Below are 23,495 nucleotides of genomic sequence, written 5' to 3'. Positions count from 1 at the left end.
CATGATCAAAAAATTCAAGATGTTTTTCGGCATCCTCATGATTTGATGAATCATGCAAAGGGGTGGATGAAAAAAAAGGATGTTCACCCTCTGTGTTTTCAGAAATGATAGAAGACAGATGGGATGGATTTTCATAGGAAGATATGTCCTCTCCACAATTTAATGATAGGCTGACATTCGGTGTGTCTTGTGAATGATCAGAAGTAGAAACATTTGGAGATGAGTTTTCACAAGGAAAATTAGAAGTGGCAGAATCACAAGAGATTTCAGGATAGAGCAGATGAGGCATGGATGGAAGGGAGTCATCCTTCACAGTGGGTTCTTCTTCAGATTCCCGCACACACTCATCATGAATGATAGCACAAGTTAGTTTCACAACACCACCTCCATCGACAACTTGATCCTCGTTCACAACAAGTGTGGAGTTCGGAATGGAAGAACAAAAGACAATATAATCTAGAAGATCAACAAAATGCAAGGACAGAGATTGAGGTAACAAGTCCACATGACAACCAGTATGCTTGCAAGCCAAATCTACGTAGATACCAAGAGTAGGCGGGGTAGGAGGATGTGACAGTTCAACAGATGTGCACGCACCTTCTCCCACCTCGCCTTACGAAGCTAGAGTTATTTGATGAGAAGAGGACGGATAGTCACTTGTGACAACGACCTTATCTGTCTTAGATTTGTCACTCTAACACCGAGGTATGCTAGGAGGGGTTCGAATGATTCTAGGAATTGCAGATTTTTGGATATGTAAAGAAGATACTTAAATATTCCATCGAGGAATTCCCAATCAATTTCATCTTCAGGAAATCGATATGCAAGATTACGAAAGCATGTGTAACATTTCTCAACGGATTCATCGGGTTCTTTTCGTAATTTCATAATTTTTTTATTGAGTGCTTTATGGTCAAAATGATGGAAAGCATAGTCTATCTCTACGATCCACTGAGTGAGAGAGTGAATAGATTTCTCGGGAAGTGTGGCACACCATAGTAGTGGGTGCCCTTGAAGCGTGTATGCAAACAATGAGAAGGTCATGTAATCTTCATGGATTTTATACTCATGACAAGTAACTGTAAAGAAAATTTCATGTTCAATCCAAGTCATTCCACCTTCAACTTCATATGTGTGTTGTGACAAGGAGTTCCAGAGCTCCTCTGAGATTTCGAAGTAATTTCCATAAGACATACACTTCGGAGAACAAATTTTGTGGTTAGACATGATAATTATGTGAAGATTCAAAACAGATGTGAGGACTCAGCTTGTCATCTGTCCCTCCTTCTAGCGCCAAAAATGTTGATGGTGTTGGACCTGCCAACATTAAGGGGATCTCCCCGACATGAAGTCCCAACTAGACCTCACACCATTTGGTGTAGGAGTCCCATTTGATACGATGGCCCGGTTGCCATTATCTTAATGATATGCCTTAGCTCTTGCTTGTCAGCACATGAGAGTGGTTCACTTAGTATTTAAACAATGACATGCGTGTGTCTGGTGAGTGCTTATTGTAACTTGTGTCTAAGTTCTTTCACTGCAGAGGGAAAGGGTGAGAGTAAGTCTCAAGTCGAAAGGGAGTAGTCCCAACTTAGGTAGAGACACACCACACAACAAGATCTGCTCAACTTCTAGTGGAGTAGGCCACACATATGTGTCAGTCACATACACAAAGGTGAACCGATAACACGTACAACACCTAGTGGAGTAGTCCACACGAGTGCGACGATGATTATAAAAAGTTTACAAGAATGATTCTATCTAGTGTCCGGTGGAGTAGTCCACACGGACGAGACAACAATAGAAACCATTACAACACATCTTCAACAATATATGCACTAGAATAACTGAAGTAGTTCAACTATCCTAGTACAAGTTAAGCAAACATGCATTACAAACGTTTAAAGAATAATATTACAAATGAATACAACGCATGCATGAAAACGTGATGGCCTATGACAAGCTTTTCAATTAAGTCAAAGTTCCAAGACACATTCGTACACCATACATCACTAACCCCAGTAGTGGAGTGTTGGAGCCACTGCTCGCTCCTCAAAGAAAAGATTACAGACTCTTAAGGCTATGTGGGAGCGTTGTACTATGTAACAACCCCCCCCCATTTATACGAATAATATTTGATATTTGAAATATAAATGAGGACCCTTTTCCAATTTTTTAGTCTTTGAAAAATAAATCCTAACTCTAAGAAGTTGCCTTGAAAACTCTTAGAAAACAACCCAAGTTAAGATCTTTGTCGCATTTCGCATTTTTCACATGTGATAATTATAAACATCTTTAAGTAAATCCCAAATTGCGATATGCGATGAGACCCCCCGCTGTGATATACTAATCAAAACGCCTTGAGAACACACGATCACACTTCGCAGAGTCGCAAATAAATAAGCCATGCCATTGTGTCATCCTTTAACGATTTGTGAAATGCGATATTGCAATTTTTGCAATCGCATTTCGCATTATATGCAGGCAATGCTATATTACAACATTTAAAAGTTGTGATGCGCGAATAAAGCACCAAGCATGGGAAGTTACTGTGTTTTAATATAATAATGAACAGTTTGACAGGGTAATTAATGTTTAGCAGCCCAAGGAGAAGTAATGATGTTTCAAGTTATGGCTAGTTAACGTTGAATATCTCATTTGAAATCCTCCCACGATTCAAAGTCATTTCAAAGAGCTTTCAGCCTTAATTTCCCTATATCGTCTGCACTGATATATCTCTTCCATTTCAGGAAAGCTTCAAAAGACATGTCATTGCGGAAGGTGATGCAAAAGCAGAAAAAGCAGAGCATTATAGAGTCTGAGCTATCAGAAATGTCTCCTATATTCTCTGATACAGTTTGTAGCACCAATGGGGGAGCGACAACATGGGAAGTCATATACAACAGGCTTGAGGATGAGCGTCCCAAAATTATTGTCGTAAAGGCAACGACTGATTCAATAAAACCTTCGGGAGTCCAATTCAAAGATGTTGCTTGTTCTTTCCTTCATAGAATAGGTGTTTGGTCAATTTAGTGTGTCCTAAATTGCTACATTAATTATCAATCCGGGAGTCGTAAACTGATGAAGTGTGGCACACTATATGTGCAAGACAACCTATTTCTTATATTTTTTTTGTTTTTCAAATTTTATTTTGTTTTGGGGGTTTTTATCTTCATTTATGTCCTAATATGAATGGAAATCCTATTCCCAAGTCTTTAGAAGGCAAGTATGGATATAGATTTTAGGAAATTATGTCCTCTATAATGGTTTCCAACACTTATCACTTCAGAAGGTCTTAGAATATACTAGTGATGACAATAATACTAGAACAAGAATGAAAAAGGTGCTACTATTTAAAACAAGGAATGAACTACTGATCATGAAACTATCATCTCTGCTACTGTCTAAATACAGAAAAATGATTTAAGCTACTGCACTCAAAGAAATAAAAAATTGCAAAGAAAGTAAAACTAAAATCAAATTACATCATTCATAATCCGATTCCTCGCCAGTTAGTCTAGCTATGGCTTTTGGAGATAATCGTCAATGACATGAGCAACCTGATATCTAATTGCAGAAAAGTAAAACTAAAATCAAATCACAACATTCATAATCTGATTCCTCGCCAGTTAGTCTAGCTATGGCTTTCGAAGATAATCATCAATGACATGAGCAACCTGATATCTAATTGCAGAAAAGTAAAACTAAAATCAAATCACAACATTCATAATCTAATTCCTCGCCAGTTAGTCTAGCTATGGATTTCGGAGATAATCATCAATGACATGAACAATCTGATATCTAATTGAATAAAAGTAAAACTAAAATCAAATCACACATTCATAATTCGATCCCTCGCTAGTTAGTCTAGCTATGGCTTTCGAAGGTAACCGTCAATGATATGAGCAATTTAATATCTAAGATAACTAACAAAGCAAGTAAAAAAAACTGAAATCAACAAAACAGAACTGGAATTAAAATACTAAGAAAAGCAAAGTCAGCAGAGAATTAATCCCATGTCATTAGTCATTGCGAAAATTATATGCAGATGCCCGGGCTGCCTACTCTATCCTGAAACATACATGCACTGATCAGTGTCATACAAACTTGTAACAGAAGTGAAATACCATAACAATTGAAATATACACAGGTGGATAACTATGGAATATATGCAATAGAAATAAGAAAACAATGCATAAAACTTTACAGCAACAAGGGAAACAAAACCTCAGCATACAGGGGCCCTCTGTACAGCCTCAGTCAACAGGCTATCAATCCAAAATTACGTTCACGCAATCATGTAGAAACAGAGTCTTCTCATATATTTCAAAACACAGTTACAACAATAAGACTAGTGTCACGGCACAGTGAACTTTTAACAGCAAAATTACATTAACAAAAGACTAAGACTATGCGTATAGAAACGCGTTATTTATAACAAAGGTTACATAACTGTTTTCCTGTGAAACTACGTCAACAGGAGACACGTAAAAGACAATGTCCATGGATTTAGCGTAATGGTTGCCGAGACTATTAAATCTATCAACTGTGGCTGTTGGATTCGCATCGTGGGGCAGTCTACAGGTGGAAACATGACCCCAGAGATTTAGGAATGGCCACGCATCCTTCAGAATCCTTCACGTGTTTGAAAACAGAGTCTGGTTGCCATAGGACTCTTACGTTGGACCACCGTTGACCACAACTTCCCTTGATGAATCCGGCTGAACCAATAGGACCTGATCCATGTCCAGGTCATTTCTAACTTGCCCATGTGGCTTGTTTTACTTGGTGACACCTGTAACCTACAGTTTAACAAAAACAGCTGCGAAAAGTTGAATCAACTGCGGAAAGTGACTGGATTCCGCAGCTAATGAGAAAAATCTAGTTCAAACAGCAAACAAAAAAACATAGTCAGAAAACCACTTAAATTCTCTTTTAGAATCAATATGCAATGATTTCTGACAGATTATGGAATACTGGTGAGGGGAAAAAGTCTGAGAAAATGTGTAGGAGAGGTGTAATTTCAAAGCTCTACATACCCCCACTGTGAAGGTGTTGCATGTCCCCATGCAACCAAAATTTTGATCACCCTACTTTCAGCTCATGTGTTCTGAGACCTCCACCAATACATCCAGCCTTCTTTTCTTCTTTCTTGGGACCACTACCATCCTCGGCTTCCTCATTAGACACCTAAACTTGAGGTTGATGAGAGCCCTGTTCAACCTTCTGTTCTTTTTCTTTAATTTTCTATTTTTCTTTTGCCATAGCCCAAGATGCAACATGGTGTTGTCATGAATAATCTTATCTAATCTACCCTGTTCCTTCAATGTTTCATTTTCTCTTTTGATGTGTCTATTTAAGACCTCCAACTCAAAAACTTCCTGTTTTAGTGATTGGATTTGAGCTTCTTGAGCTGTATTAGGCAAGGCAGATGAAGTGCTTAGATATGCTGCCATTTTCTCCAATGACTCTATATAATCATACATTTCTTGCTGGTTCGAGTCTATCTCAGGTGTGGTCTTTCTTGGGCTGACCCCAAAATCCTATTGAGAAGGACTGATTTCGAAATTTGGCCGAGAAGGACTCATGTCAAAATTTGGCTGAGAAATAGGAGTAGGGTGGGGACCACGGCCAGGAGGAATTGCTGAAGGTTGTTCCGGTGTTTCCCCTCCTAAATCAATAAAATGGGGCCCTTTAGTTTGTATTTTTCTCAGCTTCCCTTTAAGTCTGGAACTTCTCCTCAAATTTTGTGGGCTAGTGTCCTCTTTATCCCCACTCTATTTTTCTTTCCCTTTCTTCTTTGTTGCAGCTGACTACTTCTGAAGGTAAACTAGTCTTTCAGACAGTATTTTGTGGTCCTCTTCTGAGGAAGGTTCTGGGGTTTGATAGAAAACCTCAATACTTCTTTTCCCTTTTGATTTTCTTGGCTTATTACCCTCAGTCTTTTCCTTCCTACTTTCAGATAGTTTTTCTTCCCTACTAGTTTCTTCCACTATGTTAGTAGGAGTGTCCTAAATCCCATCACTTATTTTCTTTCTTCTGCTTCTCCTTGATGTGCTGCTTTCAGGGGTTTCTTGTGGATCTTTAAAGAAATTTATAACTAAAAACTGCTCCAAGGTGTCCTTCTTTTCCTTTAATTGTCTTTCAATCAAGATTTTCACAAGGCCGTGGTGATACAAGTGGGGTTCTACATCCCCCAAATTCTTTTGGACTATGGTGGACATTTTCTTCAGGCTATTTAACAAGAAGTAGGGCAAATTAATAGTTTGGTTTTCTAGAAAATACATTAGCAACTGGGTGTGGTACATGTACATTGACCCGAATTGTCCCTCACAGGTAATGAATTTCTGGATTATTAATAGTAAACTAGCCCATTTTTCTTGTAAAGTAGAGACAAGGATTCCTCAATTAAAGATGGTTACATCCATACCTGGATTTCGTAGGATAACCCTCCATGCTCTCTCGTCAAAGCTCTTATTTTTGAACCATCGTTCTCCCTCCTGTGGGAGTTCGGTTGCAACTGTTATGGATGCCTCTGTGATTGAGAATTTAAGGTCTCCAACCTTAGCTTCCACTCCATCAAAGGACCTCGCAAAAGTCTTCGTAACTTCCTTGTTGTAGCCTCTGAATTTCTAAATAAACTGTAACCACTAGGCCTTTCTTAGCATGCTTTTCACTTGCGGATACCCTTCCATAAATTTGGGCCCTTCCGCTTCTGCTCTCAATAGAGGACCCATTCTTTCCTCCTAGTTTAAACACGTCTGCGTGGGTATTGGATGAATAGAGGTGAGACGGTTGGGTTAGCGGAAAATGGATAAGATTTATGGAGAGAAACCAGTGACTGTAAATGGAAAACAGAGAACAGGTAGCGTGAGTGAGTTTATGGAGCGGAGCAGAGGCTTATGTGAACAGGGTAGGAATGCAAACACGACTTCAATGGAATAGTAGGGGAGTAAAGTGAGCCCGACAAAGTTTTAAACTAGATGTCTACGAAGTAGACGCAAACATGCTCAAGAAATGGCTGCGGAATTTGTGCGGCGGAGAAGAGCCATGATCAAATCAACCACGTCCCCATAATTACAAGTGGAGTGTCAAAGTACATCCAAACACGATTTAAATATGGAGGCTTGATCATGAGGCCATTTGAAAAATAAATACAAGGTTCGTGGAGGAATCGTAGGTCGTGAAAGTTATGCGCTATCAATGCCAATCATTGCATATAATGGAGCCGTGGTTTCATAACTATATAAAATGTGCTCTAAATGCTATTTGAAATAAATTTTACTCATACCTTGGAATTTGTTGCCACTTTTCGTCCATTAACCTTTGATTAGCTGCTCCTTGTTGATGCTTTTAAGTGCCTCATGTCTTCAAAATATGTGCTTGGTCATACCTGCGTTTGATTTTCATGATAATTTAACTAACATCTGGCTGTCAGTTTTGAAAAACAGAGTGATGGATGTGGAATCAGCCTCTGGTTGCAGAAACTGGGTTCAGCTATGGAAACTGACACAGTAATCATATGACTGAATGGAGATGGATAAATGATGACTGAATGAATGAAAATAGTCATGAAAAAAAAACTTTTATTGGCAGAATGAAATGAAATGAATGAAGTGGAGTGGAATGAAATGAAGTGGAGTGTCATAAACTGTGAAATGAGAGAGATTTTTTTTTGGAAAATATAGGGCGTCAGGAGTTCTTGATTTTCACCCTGTATTTTCTGTATAAGACTGCCAATCAGGGATCAGTTTTCAGGCTTATACACACAGACACACACACACACACACACACACAGATATATATATATATATATTTTAGAAGTAGAAAAGAACAAAGGCTAGGCTGGTGGAGAAGAAGGATTCTTCTTCACCAACCTTATTGCAGAACTATCTTGAAAGATTTTGAAAAATTCCTCTTTTGAGAGTGGCTTATGATAGATCTTTAATCTGTGGCCATTCACAATAAGAGGAGTTTGATGTTCATCAATGGTTTTGATTCTTACCGCTCCATTGCTAAAGATTTTGTTAATCTCATATGGCCCAAGCCAATGAGTCTAAAATTTTCCTTTAAAATCTTTAAACTTGGAATCAAATAGCAATGCCCAATCTCCTTCTTGAAACTTTTTCTCCTTGATGTATTTGTCATGCCACTTAGCTCTTTGATATTGAACTAGATCAGTTCTTAGGATCGCCTCTTGTCTGATCTCATCTAGCTCATTCAATTGCTCCATTCTATGCTTTTGGGCTTCTGATAGATCCATTCCCAACTGAACTGCCATCTTGAAAGTTTTGAATTGGAACTCAATGGGGAGCAGGACTTCTTTCCCATAAACAAGTTCATAGGGAGAATGTCCTGTTGTATTTCTCCATGTAGTTCTGTAGGCCCACAAGGCTTTAGGAAGCCTTTCTGCCCAATCTCTTCTATGTAGATGAACAGTTTTGGTGATGATGCCTTCAATAACTTTGTTTGTAGATTCCACTTGACCATTTGCTTGTGGATGGTAAGGAGTAGATTTTATGTGCTTGATTTTGTATGCTTCCATCAGCTTCTCCACTAGGTTGGATGTGAATTGACTTCCCTGATCTGTCACAATTTCTCTTGGAACACCAAAGCGAGTAAAAATATCCTCATAAAGAAAGCTAACAACTGAATTTTCAGTAGCAGAAAATAATGCTTTGGCTTCTACCCATTTAGTGACATAATCAGTACATACCAATATATACTTTCTTTGTTTATATGGTGGGTTGATAGGTCCAATGAAATCTAAAACCCATTTTTCAAAGGGTTTGATGAGTACCTGTGGCTGTAAAGGCATTTCATTTGAAAGGGTAGGTTTCCCTACTCTTTGGCAACTGTCACACCTTTTGACATATTGTTTTGCATCTTTGAAGAGGGATGGCCAACAATATCCTAAAGAGAGGATCCTATAGGCTGTCCTTTTGTTAGCAAAGTGTCCACCACATGGTTCATCATGACATGCTTTGAGGATATCAGGCATTTCATCTTCCCTAACACATCTTATGATCACAAGATCTGGCCCCATTTTAAACAATTCGTTAGAAATCTGAACTCTCTTGAATAATCTTTCTCCTTTCACCAGGAAATAAATGTGGAGGTAGTTTCCCTGTAACCAATAGTTAGCTATATTTGCATACCAAGGGGTCTTATTAGTTACTACAAATAAATATTCATCAGGAAACTTATCCTCTACAGGAGAATCCTCTTTAGTATTCTGAATCCTAGACAAGAAATTAGCTACTGTATTTTGTTTCCTTGTTCTATCTAACACAGTAATATTGAATTCTTGTAAAAGTAGGAGCCACCTTGTAACTCTGCCATTAGTAATAGGTTTTTTCATTAGATATCTAATTGCAGAATGATTAGTATGAATAAAAGTTTCATAGCTTGTTATATAATGTCTAAACTTATTGATTGCATGAACAACAGCTAAGAACTCTTTTTCAGTTACAGTATAGTTCAACTCAGTGGGAGTTAAATTTTTACTGGTATAGTAAATGGCATAAGGAACTAAATATTTTTGACCCAACACAGCTCCTAAAGCTGTATCTGAAGCATCTGTAGAAATATGGAAAGGGAGTTTCCAATTTGGTCCTCTCAAGATAGGCGCTTCAGATATTCTTGTTTTCAAAGTTTCAAATGCTGATTGACAATCAAGATCCCATTTGAATTCACAGTCTTTTGTAAGCAGTTTGAAGAGTGGAGATGCTATTTTAGTGAAGTTTTCTATAAATCTTCTATAATATCCAGTAAATCCTAGAAAACTTCTAACATCTTTTTGACAATTTGGAATAGGCAATTTGGAGATGACTTCAACTTTTGATCTATCAACTTTAATCCCATCCCCTGAAATATGATGTCCTAAAACAATACCTTCAGTAAACATCATAAAGCATTTTTCATGGCTTAATGAAAGGTTTGTCTCTTTACATCTTATAAGGAATTTTTCCAAATTTTCTAATGCCTCTTCAAACGAATTACCATAAACTGTAAAATCATCCATATAAACCTCTACACAATCATGGATTAGATCAGAAAAAATTCCTAGTACTGCTCTTTGGAATGTCGCGGGTGCATTACATAATCCAAAAGGAAGCACCCGATAAGCAAAATTTCCCCATGGACAGGTAAATGTGGTCTTGTCCCGATCCTCAGGTGTCTACCTAAATTTGATTATAACCACTAAAACCATCCAGAAATGAAAATTACTTTTTGTCTGCTAATGTATCTAATACTTGATCGATAAAGGGTAAAGGAAAGTGATCCTTCAAAGTTGCTTTGTTCAATTCCCTGTAATCAATGCATACCCTCCATTTACCATTCTTTTTGGGTACTATAACCAAAGGAGAAACCCATCGGCTATCTCAAATTGGATAAATGAAGTTTAGATTGAGTAGTTTTTGGAGCTCTTCTTTCACTATCTCCCTAAGATTTGGATTCATCCTTCTTTGAGGTTGTCTGATTGGTCTACTGTTTTCCTCAATATAGATATGATGGATGCAAGTCTTAGGATCAATACCTTTCATATCAGTATACTCCCATGCAAATGCAGTAGAATGTTTTTGCAAGATTTTTGTTAGCTCTTCCTGTTGTGATTTTTCCAAATTTTTGTTGATATTCAATGTTTTACCTGGGAGAATCTTAATGGTTGAACTAACAAACTCTTCCATAGAGTAAAGAGACATTTGTCTTGATGATAAATACTCAATGTCAGAATCTAACTAAAATTGTGTGTGGTCATATTCTGAAAATGTTCCAAAATTTTCTAATGTGTTCAGAATTTGACTATCTTCACTAATTTCAGAAATGGTAAAGACAGGTTGTATAGTGTCCTCATCATCGACCCATTCATTGTCTCCTACTTCTATAATTACTTTTGCTGGAGGATACAGATTGAATTTATTTGTCGAACTACCATCAGAAATGTACATATCCCTAGATCTACAACTAATGAAAGCATCAGCTGTGGCTAGCCAAGGTTTTCCTAAGATGAGTGGATGCCCTCCTAAATTACTCTTGGGAGTCAAAATCATGAAATCTACTGGATATTCCCAAGAATCTAAAGAGACTGAAATATCTTCTAATACACCATCTGGTTTGATTATTGATCTGTCTGCAAGTTGCAGTAAGGTAGGTGTAAAAAGAAGATTAGGAAGTTTAAGTTGTTCCATAGTCTGTCTACTCATAATGTTGATATCACCCCCTAAGTCAATCAAAGTATCTGGAATTTCTATCCCATTTATATGTGTCTTGACAATTGGACTACCTGGATCTACATATTTCTGCATGGTAATTTTTCCCATCATGATATCTGCAATTTTTCCTACCAGGTGGATTCTTCTTGTATCTCTTGGTTTCCTTCCTGGTGTTTTGAGACTCAACTCCTTTACTATTTTTGCTAGAATAGGAATCTCTCTAATGTCTTGTAGCAAGGGAATCTTGATACAGACATTTTTTAATTCATCTAGGAAATCATAGTCAGGAAACAAGATTTGTTTTTCCACTCCTTTGTCAATTTGTAATCTTTTAGGGAAAGGAGGTGTGGATGAAGATGCAGGTTGCTCAACTATAGGAGTTGTGAGGGTTGACTCTTTTTCTTTTTCTTTCTGAATGCTTGGGTTTTGAAGAGATGATTCCTCAGAACCTTTATTGGCTTTAAGAGAACCCTCCTTAGAGGTATCTTGCTCTTGAACATCTATGGAAGGTTTTTCTAAAACTCTACCAGACCTGAGTTGTACATCATTGAGAGGAACAATCATATAGGTAGGAAATGGTTGTCCTTCTACCATGTAAGCATTATGAGGATTTTTGTTATTAGGATTTGGCAATGGCTGGGCTGGTAGTTGATTTGTATTTTGTTGAAATGGAAGCAAGAGTTGAGAATTTGGATTTTGTTGAGAAGGTTGTTGTTGCGGAAATGGTAATGAAAGTTGTGGGTTTTGATTTGGAACTTGTGGATTTTGTTGATTTTGAAAATATGGAGGATATTGATAAAATTGAGCAAATCTCCCATAAGGATTTTGCATCCCTTGTGCCCATGATTGGTATGGATTTTGAGATTGGGGCCAAGGTTGTTGCCAAGAATTCCAATTTGGTGGGAACTAAAAGTTCATAGGATTGTTAAATCCTTGATTTTGTGGCCCCTACCATGGTCTTCTTGAAACAAAAAAAGTGATTCTACTGAATTTGGATCTTCCTGAAAGACAACTTTGAGCCCAAGAATTGAAGGACAATCCTTGGTCTTGTATGATAATGACAACACCTCTATGTACATCATCACTATTGACATCACTTAATGCAGTGGTCTACACCATCTTGACACCGGGGCCCGGAGACGTAGTCCCTCTGGGATGAACTCCGTTATCAATGGCTTATGTTTTCATGTGTTGATGATTGACATGTTCCTCTTATTTACAGCATGTACATGTATTCATTTATATTCTCTTAAAAATGCAATTTAACACATCACAAAAGTAAAAGGTCTTGGAAGGGTCCTCTGTTGCACCCGGACCTAGATCACATATAAAGCCTTATCTCCCACAGCTATCCAGCTCTCAATACAATCCTCCTAGATGCTCACAAGAAATCTTGTCTTCTCACAAGCCTTCCTCTCTGCCCTCCAAGCTCCTATTTCCTTGCACTGTTTCTCCTAGGTGATCCTCTTGTTACCAAGTGGAAGAATCTCAACCAAGTGGAACACTGATCTCACACCCTGTCAGAACTGCGCAATCCTCAAGGAACCTTACCTTGACTGCATGCATGAGATTCCTTTATAGGAAAACACATGCAACTGATAATAAATTTTCCTTGACATTTAGCTCAACTGGGTCTTTCTCAAAATAGACATGCATGAGTTATTGATGAGGGAATCTTCAGTTATCTAGAGTACACTAGTTAAGTGCATGCATGCATCAACTGATTGATAACTCACAATTAGTTCCTCAAATAGTTTGGAACTAATTTAACTGGACTTAACTCAGTAAATTGAGTTAACTAATTACAACTCAAATATAACTCAATCTTATATCCTTAATTAAGGGATAATCTCCTTAATTTAAGGGATAACTGTTGCATGACTTCAGAAATACTTCTAACTTGAATTTCTCCAACTAATTAATCCATAATGAATTAATTAATTATTTCCAAGCAGCTGGTGAGACTAAATTCAATTTTAATTCAAGGAAAAATTAAAATTGGAACTTCTTCTTTCCACATTTCAACACTCCCTCTTAACAAGAAAGGGATTATTTGCCACCCCGATCCTGTCTCTATGGAAATCGAATTTACACTTTGACAATGCCTTTGTCAAAATGTCAGCATCTTGTTCATCTGTCGAAATATACTACAGCAACATGATCCTCCTCGCTACACAGTCTCTGAGATGATGATACTGGATGTCGATGTGCTTAGACCTATCATGAAATACTGGATTCTCAAAGAGTTTGATACAACTCTGATTATCACAATAGATCACAGTTGGATCCATCCTCTGATCAAATAAACCAACTAGGATTTTCCACATCTAGATGGCCTCACATGCTTCCTGACTTGCAACCATGTACTCAGCCTCTGCCGAGCTGAGTGCAACCAACCTCTATTTCCTGCTTTACCAAGAAACTACCGCTGACCCAAGGTTGAAAATCCCTCCTGATGTGCTCTTCCGATCTGATGGACTCCCTACCCAATCTGCATCCGTGAAGCCCTGTAACTTCACTCCATCTGTACCATAAACCATACTTAGATGTGTCTTTTAGGTATCTCAATACATGCTTTGCTACCTTCCAAAACATCTTGGTAGGCTGAACCATCGCTTGACTTAGCTGGTTCACAACATAGCACAAATCTGGTCATGTGTTCACTAAGTAGATCAGTGAACCCACGAGCTGCCTATACACAGTAGCCTCCACTACTTCTCCTGAAGTACCATCCTCCTTCCTCTAGTTACCAGCTAGTGGAGTCTGCATGGGCTTGCACTTATCCATGTAGAATCTCCTGAGTATCTCATTGGCATACTTGCCATGAGACACAAACAACTCCCCATCCTTCTGCCACACTTCCATTCCAGGGAAGTAATGCATGAGACCCATGTCTTTCATCTCGAATTCTCTTGCAAGGTCCCCCTTATAAGACACGATCAACTGATCATCACCAGTCAATATGAGATCATCAACATAAATAACGATGATAAAAAACTTACCTTCCATCACGATGTTGTACAAGTTCCAATCCGCTTCACTCTTTGTGAAGCTTAACCCGTTGAAGTAGTTGTCTATCCTGGTGTACCAACCACGAGGTGCTTTCTTCAGCCCGTACAACGCTCTCTTGAGTTGTCACACATGCGACTCATGATCGAAGGTCTCAAAACCTTTTGGTTGCTCTATGTACACCTCTTCCTAAATCTCGCCATTGAGGAATGCAGTCTTTACATCCATCTGATGGATCTTCGAACCCATCTGTGCTGATAGTGCCAACATATATCTGATATATGAGTACCGTGTGACAAGTGCAAAAGTCACATCATAGTCAATCCCCTCGACCCGTGAAAAGCCACGAGCAACAAATATTTCCTTATGCTTCTCCTCACTACCATTAGCAGCTTGCTTTACCTTGTAAAGCCAACGGGAACTCACAACTGACTTGTTCTCCGGTCTCGAAACCACGTCCCAAACACTGTTACGAACTATGGAGTCATACTCCTCCATCATAACATCAACCCAAATCGGTTGCTACACTACTTCCTCAAAGGAAGACGGCTTGGTCTCAACACATTCCCCAGCAAGGGGCATGTATCTAGTGTACCTCTCAGGTGAACTCCTCTGTTTGCGTTGAGAAAATGGTTCTCCCACATTCTCTCTCACATCCTCCAACAATATGTCAGCTTCTCTTGTGCCCTTCCATCCATCTCTGGAAGACTCTGCTTGAGTGGATGTCTCCACTCCTGGAACCTCTGCATGTGGATGCTCCACATTAGTCTAAGGCTCCTCCTCCTTAGGAACCAATAGTTCCTCTACAACTTGTAGATGGAGCTCCCTCTCAAGGGAAAATCACATGGCCTTCTGCTCATCAAACTTGAGATCTCTACGAACCACTGTCCTCCGACTGGTAGGCAAGTACACCCGATAGTTGTGAGGTGTATCAGTGTACCCCACAAGTATCCCAAACTCTACTGTTGGCTCAAGCTTCTTCCGTGCATCCTTTGTCACATGGAAATATATTGATGAGCCAAAGATCCTAAAGTGACCCACATCTAGTCTCTTACTAGAGAAAGCTTCCTCTAGTGTCTTCATCCCAGGTATGCGATGTGGGCTTCTATTCTCCAAATAGACTGTTGTGGTGCATGCCTCAGCCCACAACTGAAGTGGTAGGCCTTGGTCATGCAGCATCGCCTGTGCTGCCCCTACAATAGTTATGTTCTTCCTCTCGGCCACCCCATTCTGCTATGGGTTATGAGGTTCCTTCAACTCCCGTTTAATTCCGTAGCACAAAAGTCCTTAAACCCTTGAGAGACATATTCTCCACCATTGTCGCTTCTCAAGGCCTTGATCTTCTTCCCTGAATCTTTCTCGACCAAAGCTTTGAACTCACAAAACTTTGAGAAGGTTTGGTCCTTCTTCTACATGAAATAAATCTAGCATTTACAAGAATAATCATCAATGAAAATCAAATAATACCTTTGCTTCGCTATGGATGCCATCAAGAATGGTCCACACACATCAGTATGAACTCGCTCTAAGATAGCCTTTGCTCGACTGTCTCGATCATGAAAGGAAGACTTGGTGTACTTTCCTAAGGTACAACCTTTGCATGTGTCAAATTTCTCAAGTTTACCTTTGGGAAGTCCTATAGATATCTGCTACATTATCTTCAAATCCCCATGATGCAAATGGCCCAACCTCCTGTGCCACAACTTGCCAATGTCTTGGCTTTGCACTAATTTTTCTTTTGTACTCAATGTTGCACAATCATCTACCTCTAGTTTATTGAGATTCTTCACCTGAATCCCTATCCCTTTGGTCTGACCCGTGGCTATGTGTCTTAGGAACACTCTTCCTTTACTGAAGACAAAATCATAACCTTTGTCCTCCAACATCGCGACCAATACCAAGTTCTTCTTCAGTCTAGGCACATATTTCACATCTGTCAAGGTGATAGGAGCTCCATTCTCCCTTTCAAAAGTAACCGTGACCACTCCTGAAAAACTATACTTTCCGTCGTCACCCATCTCTATGTGCATCTTGAGGTATTTCTCCTCCAAGGTACTGAATAAATTTTTATCACCGGTCATGTGGAATGAGGCTCCATTGTCAATATACCAGACATGACCCATCATCGATGACACCATGCATGCGATGAGGGTAAAGTTCATTTCGAACTAAGAGGCTAATGCCTCACCTGCCGATCCTTCTGAGGATCCCTCCTTGGACTTCTTCGATGGACAATTAGTCGCATACTGTCCCATCTCAATTGAAGTATGATATGAATTCGATTTGCACATGCAACCCTGAACTTCAAACTTAGAATTATCTTCTTTGTATACTATTCACAACTCCGATAAACTTTGCTCTGATACCATGTAGAAATTTATCTATAAATCAGCTAGCTCTGATACCATGTAGAAATTTCTCTATAGATTAGCCAGCTCTGATACCATGTAGAAATTCTGCAAATTCTCTACAAATCTACCTCTGAGATCTCTGTAGAAAATATGACTATAGATTAACCCGATAATGCAATATAACCAAAGAAAAATACTATAACCTACATCTATTATCAATTTTCTTTGCAGAAGCTTAAAGATCGAGCTAGATCAAGCTGAACACATATAACCAGAAGAAGAAGAATCAATGCACAATACACATGAAAATACTTTGGGGAAAGCCTCAGCTAAAAACCCCACTATCTGTATTATCATACAAGGTGGAAATACATAAGAATCATAGAAATCCTTAGCTCTCACAGCTAGCAAACTCTAAGTACAATCCTCCTGGATTCTCATAGACAAACTTGGCTTCTCACAAGCCTTCCTCTCTGCCCTCCAAGCTCCTATTTCCTTGCGTTGTTTCTCCTAGGTGATCCTCTTGTTACCAAGTGGAACACTGATCTCTCACACTGATCTCACACCCTGTCAGAACTGCGCAATCCTCACGGAACCTTACCTTGACTTCATGCATGAGTTTCCTTTATAGAAAAACACATGCAACTGATAGTACACTGTCCTTGACATTTGGCTCAACTGGGTCTTTCTCAGAATAGACATGCATGAGTTACTGATGAGGGAATCTTTAGTTATCTGGAGTACACTAGTTGAGTGCATGCATGCATCAACTGACTGATACATCACAATTAGTTCCTCAAACAGTTTGGAACTAATTTAACTGGACTTAACTCAGTAAAATAAGTTAACTAATTACAACTCAAATATAATTAAATCTTATCTCCTTTATTAAGGGATAATCTCATTAATTTAAGGGATAACTGTTGCATTACTTAAGAAAGACTTATAACTTGAATTTCTCCAACTAATTAATCCATAATGAATTAATTAATTATTTCCAAGCAGCTGGTGAGACTAAATTTGATTTTAATTCAAGGAAAAATTAAAATTGGAATTTCTTGTTGCCACATTTCAACATTGCCAACTATCGGAATCCATCCAAAGCATATTCAATTTTCCTAAAGGAGCAATGGTGCAGATTCTAAATCAATCATATAGCTCAAACAGGTATCGTGTAGTTGCAAGAGTCCAAGAACTTTATATACGTCTGTTGAGAGTGTAGCATGGAGGACAAAACAAAGCTATCTAAATTTTATAAGCATAACCTTGTCCTCTCTGATATGTTTATTTGGGATCCCAATCTTGGAGGACGCAATCTTGTTGGCAGTAGCCTTTTGGTTGAGGAATTAGGAGATTAGAGTAGAAGAAGTGAAAAAATCGTGGAGGAAGAGTTAAAGGAGCTACTATGGATCAGAATGGAACACCCATATCCTTTAGTGCTTGCTTAAGCCCATGCCATTCTTGCAAAAGAACCTGAGATATAGACTCTTTGGAAACAAAGTAAATTAGAAGCCATCCTACGCTTTGAGGAAACCTTCAAGCTATTGGGAGAAGAGAGTTCACAAGCATGCCAAAGGAGATGGCAAGGCTTACATTACAATATAAAAATGAGGGAGTATCACTGTCCTCATAGACTCCAAGTAACATTAGCAAGAACTCCTCTTTATAAGAGGATCATTTAAAGGCTTGGGGTTCAATGGATTGAACTCAAATTTAGCACACCTTTGTTGCTAGCCTAATAATGAAGCATCAAAGTCAAGAAGAGGAAGGTCAAGTGTGGAAATACATAAAGGAGAATTTAGGGTTCTATCCAGTAGGAACAGCCATAACCAGTTTAGACTGAGATTTAAAAAAAATAATAAGAGAACTAAATGAATATGATCTTAGAAGAGAGGAATATTGAGTTGCTTAAGGATGAGTAATAGTTATAGTAAGGGGGTATGATGGGCCTCCAAAATAGGTTAATCATAAGGCCCATCAATCCACTCCTCGGCACATGAAACAATGTTTTGATCCCACATTTTTCACTTCATGGTATACTTTCCTAGGTTAATGAGTTCCTAGAGGATTTGATGTTGTTTACATGCTTTATGTGCCTTACCATGTTTATTTTGAAAGATTTATAAATATATTGAGCAGATTTTGAAGAATCCAACATTGGAGAGATTCTAGGGATTTTCTCCCTACTATAGGAAGAGTCAAACTCAGTTATCTTAGGGCATTCAATTCCTCCTCTTTTTTTGTGAGTTAGATATGGGGAAAGATACCTTACTTTTAGGATTTTTGGGGGAAAATGAAGCCCTCCTATCAAGGCTACTCCCCCACCTGATGTATAAATAAGAGGTTTGAGTTGTCCCTTGAGGTAGTAGGAAAATAATAGATTAGAAAGAGATTAAGCTTTGGTTATTTATAAGCAAGTTTTGGGGAATTATATTTCCTAATGTAAGATATATTTTAATTTATGAATGCAGTACCTCATTTCAGTTTCCAGATTAGTTCCTATTTAAGGACTTTGAGCATCCTTGGGCTTGGCCCATCCCAGGAGCTTTATATCCCTCTTATATTTCTATCACTATCATTTTAATGCTTTGTTTTTTATTTTTTATCTCTTGAATTAACACTCTTGTAAATTCCAGTTTGATAGTTTTATGCTTAGTTAAGTAGGTAGATTTATGAGATAACTTTACTTGAAAGTCATTTATACAATCTGTCAGCATCTTAGGTCACTCATATTGCGTATCATTACATTTTCAAATCTCTTTCCATTTCATTTCATTTTTTGTTACAATTTTTGCAATTTGATGTTTTACTATGTAGCCAAGGTTATGATTACAGAGGGTGAAAAAAACTTGGTTTCATAGTGATGAAATTTTACTTAGTTTTTATATGCTCTTACTAGTTGAATAATATTGTTTCCCATCATTTCACCCCTTTCTCTCAACTAAGATCTGCATTTTATCAATTTTTCTAGCTTTCTAGTTTTCCTTGTAGCAAAAAAGGGAATCTCGTAGAAATAAAATAAAAAAAAAAAAAACCCATTTTCTTCATATAGTTCAATAATAAACTCTTGATTATATTTCCTTACCATATTAGAACATGTCTGGGATGTTGAGGATGGAGTTTGAATGAGTGGATATCTCTTGAAATTTCTCTTAGATGCCTTTATTGTATGCTTTTTGTCATTTTTAGCCTCTGCAACATAGATTACAAGTTTAATTTATAAGTCATTTATTTTTCAAGAAAAGTATGTTTTCCATTTCCTACAATCAACATATGTGTGTGCCATTTCATTTGCACAAGTTATTTTTGCAATTTCACTTTCTTGTAGTATAGTTAGCTTGGAAACTTGACTGATTTTTTGTTCATCTAATCTACATTACAACAATTTTCACTTGCATGACGATTAGAAAGGGGAAGAGATAGTGTCTTCCACACATATAGTGCTAACTCCACTTAAGTTTGTATGAACCCCAAGTTGATAATTAAAGTTGAGACTCTTGGGAGTTGCAACATTATTGCTGCAATATTGAGGGCCATCAGTTAGTATAACTTTTACCCACTTGGTGAAATAATCAGTGGTAATTAGAATTCACTTGTGCCCATTAATAGAATTTACATAAATTATTTGATAAAAATAAAACCCCTCTATTTGAAATGGCACCTCAAATATCACAGATTGTAAAGGAAGTGCAAGGAGTTGTTTCTTTCGAATGAAAAAATGACATGGATGAAAATATCTAACATATTTATGTGTATCAGTGAAAATTGTGTAGTTTTAATCTACCCTCAAGATATTTTGTGCCATTATTATAGATACAAAATTCCCTACTCATAATACTACATGAAACTCTATGATTAAGTTTTTTGCTTCCTATTTATTCACACATCTAAGAACCACCTCATCAGGGTTTTTCTAACTAAGACCATCTTGTGTTAAGAAATATTTCACATCTTTTAATATCAAGGCTCTTCTCTTTTTATCAATGGTATTTGGAAAGGAAAATATATTTCTTAGTCAATAAACTATATCAAAACACCAATCATCAGATTCTAGCTCATTTACAGTGGTGCATATTTTGTTCCCTCTCTCCTAATTCAAAGGCTGTTTGACTACCATCATTTAACATCTTGACTAATCCTTTTTCTTTGATTGTTTTATTTGGTCTAATATCTAGGTCGTACTCTTTAACCCTAGATACCTATTTTGCTCTAGAACCTAAACAATCTTGTTGATTCAAGATAACCTTAATTATAGGATGTGGAACATAAACAATGTTCTTACCATATCTTATATAATTTCTAAAATGCTTGAAGGACTAACCAAGGCACAATAATTTTTTTTAGTGATGGTATATCTAACCTCAACATCTCTAAGGTTCTTTATTATAAATGAAATTGGTTTTTCATTTCCCTCACCATCTTTTTGCATTAGGATTCCAACAATTGTATCTTCATAATAATAACAAATAGCGAAATCCTTTGAATAATTTGGGCTAATGAAAATAGGAGTTGTTGTGATTATCTACTTTATTTCTTCAAAATCATTTACTTTATTTTCATCCCATACATAGGTGGCATCCTTTTCTATGAGTTCATTCATGGGTTTAAATTTTTTGGCAATGTTTGGGACAAATCTCCTTATGAAGTTAACGTTTCCAAAGAAGGATTGTAAATATTTCTTATCCTTGGGAGGGGATATAAACATAATCATTTTAATCCTTTCAAGATCAATGTTGATGCATTCTTTATAGACCACATGCCCATGAAGTCTCCCTTGATTAACCACAAAAATTGATTATTTTGGGTTAAGCGAGATACCATATTTCTAGCATTGCTCAAATACATTTCCTAGATGTTGGTATTGATCCTCATTTTCTTAGAGGCCATGTTCAAATAATATTGGTATATTTCCATGATATTTCAAATCATATATCTAAAATAAAATTCCATGGCTTGTTGGCAGGTATATCTAGCATTTGGGAGACCAAATTAAATTCTTAAAAACTTATAAGTTCCCCAAGTTGTGGTGAAAGTATTTTTTAATATATCTTCTTTAACCAAGACTTGATTGTATTTGAAGAATCCATCTAACATGGACATCATCCCTACACTTTTAATCCTTTATAAAATGTTTCCCTTGTTAGGTATAGGGTATTTATCTTTTAGGCATGCTTGGTTAAGGTCCTTAAAGTAAACACATATTCTAATATTTCAAATATTTATTTTTGTCACTACAGGCTTGGACAATGAAGAAGAGTGACTAATTAGGGCTATGATATCAACATCAAGCATATTTTGTAACTCCTCTTAGACCAAGGGCGCGGCTTTGGATTTATGTTCTCAGTTTTTTCCTAACTACGTTAGCTTCCTCCATTATAGGAATAGTGTTAAAAATGATATCCTCATGATAAGCCTTTACATCTCGGTATGACTAGGCAAAGACATCCTTAAATTCACGAAATACTTTTTCAAGCTTTATTTGTTCATGTTGGGTTGTTCCCTTCCTAACTTTGATCATTTGTGGGTTTGATTCTAATCCTATATATATTTGAATTGTAGCTTGTGTTGAATCTATTATCCTTTCAAGTTTACACCCATCATTTCTATTTCAAATATTTTTCTAGTGGAATTGTCGTTTTAGGTTTAGGTATGTCATGCACATCGTCAAAAGTGTGAACTTGGTTGCTTTGATGGCCAAATTGATCATTATTTTGTATGAAATTGAGGATATCAGTATCATTATCAAAAACCTGCCGATGCTCACGATTATTAGGTATGGCTCATCTAAAGATAATTTCCATGGTAAATTATCCTAGATTAAATATGGCATCATCAAGTGGTTACAAGGCGGTAGCATCAACAACTAAGGAATTTGCTAAAGCATTCTTATATCTAGGAACCACATCTATATGGAATGTTTTAAAACATTCAATGGTGTGGTACACAACATCTTTGTATTCCTAAGTTTTTTTACAACTGATTTAATTACTTAAATACTTTATTTTAAATTATAAACCATGATTTTATAAACTTAGAGACACTAGACTGTATGTGCAGATGTTATATTATTGATGGGTTTTTTTATTCTATCACCGTAAAAGGAAATATTGTGCAAAAAGAAAAAAAAAATGAAATCAAAACCATAGGGAACTCATTCTTTGGATGGAAATATTAAGGATGGTATTCTCAAGGCCCAAGAGACAGTATTTCACCAACTCTAAGTTGAGTTTTATTATCTCATTATAAAAATAACACTTAAAGCCCCATCTTCAGAAGAAATCTATTCACTATGAATGCAAGAGTAATGTTATGGATCCTAAGAGATGTATGCTAGTTAGGGCATAAATAAAAATACCTTTCACACATTTTGCACTTGCTTTTTCTGGTTAGAAAGGTCACTCATGCGATAGGGAGAAGTTACAATGCAATATCAACCCTTTTTTGACATGGTATACATCTTTCACACGGATTTAACCAAATAATTAAACAAATAGGAGGGATGCAATGTATGTTATTTCCCTTCATTGATCAATTTCACACTCTACAATAACATAATAAAAAGAGAGAAACATAAAATCAATTGGAAAAATAACCAAGATATATCATTGAAAGATCAAAACCATAATTTAATCATGCATGACGAGAGTAGACTATGCTCTATTCGTAGAGCTTAATAATACAGTCTAGTTATGATTTATTTGCAAAGTGGTAAGGAAATCATGTTGTGGACTTACAAGCCCAAATGAGTTAGTATGCAATACAAACCAAATAATGATCATGTAATGGGATAAAAATCAAGGTATAAATATATATGTAATCACCAAATATAAAACAAACATCGGGGGTTCACTTGCTCAGTTTTGAGATGAAGCCTCTTTGCATCATTACTAAGCCCATAGACCCATAGAAATTCAATCTA

Source organism: Pinus tabuliformis, chromosome 8 (genome assembly GCF_031772625.1).
Source record: "Pinus tabuliformis cultivar Carrire ecotype Pingquan chromosome 8, CPIR1, whole genome shotgun sequence".
Lineage (NCBI taxonomy): Eukaryota > Viridiplantae > Streptophyta > Pinopsida > Pinales > Pinaceae > Pinus > Pinus tabuliformis.
Note: the sequence above shows the minus strand (reverse complement) of the source record.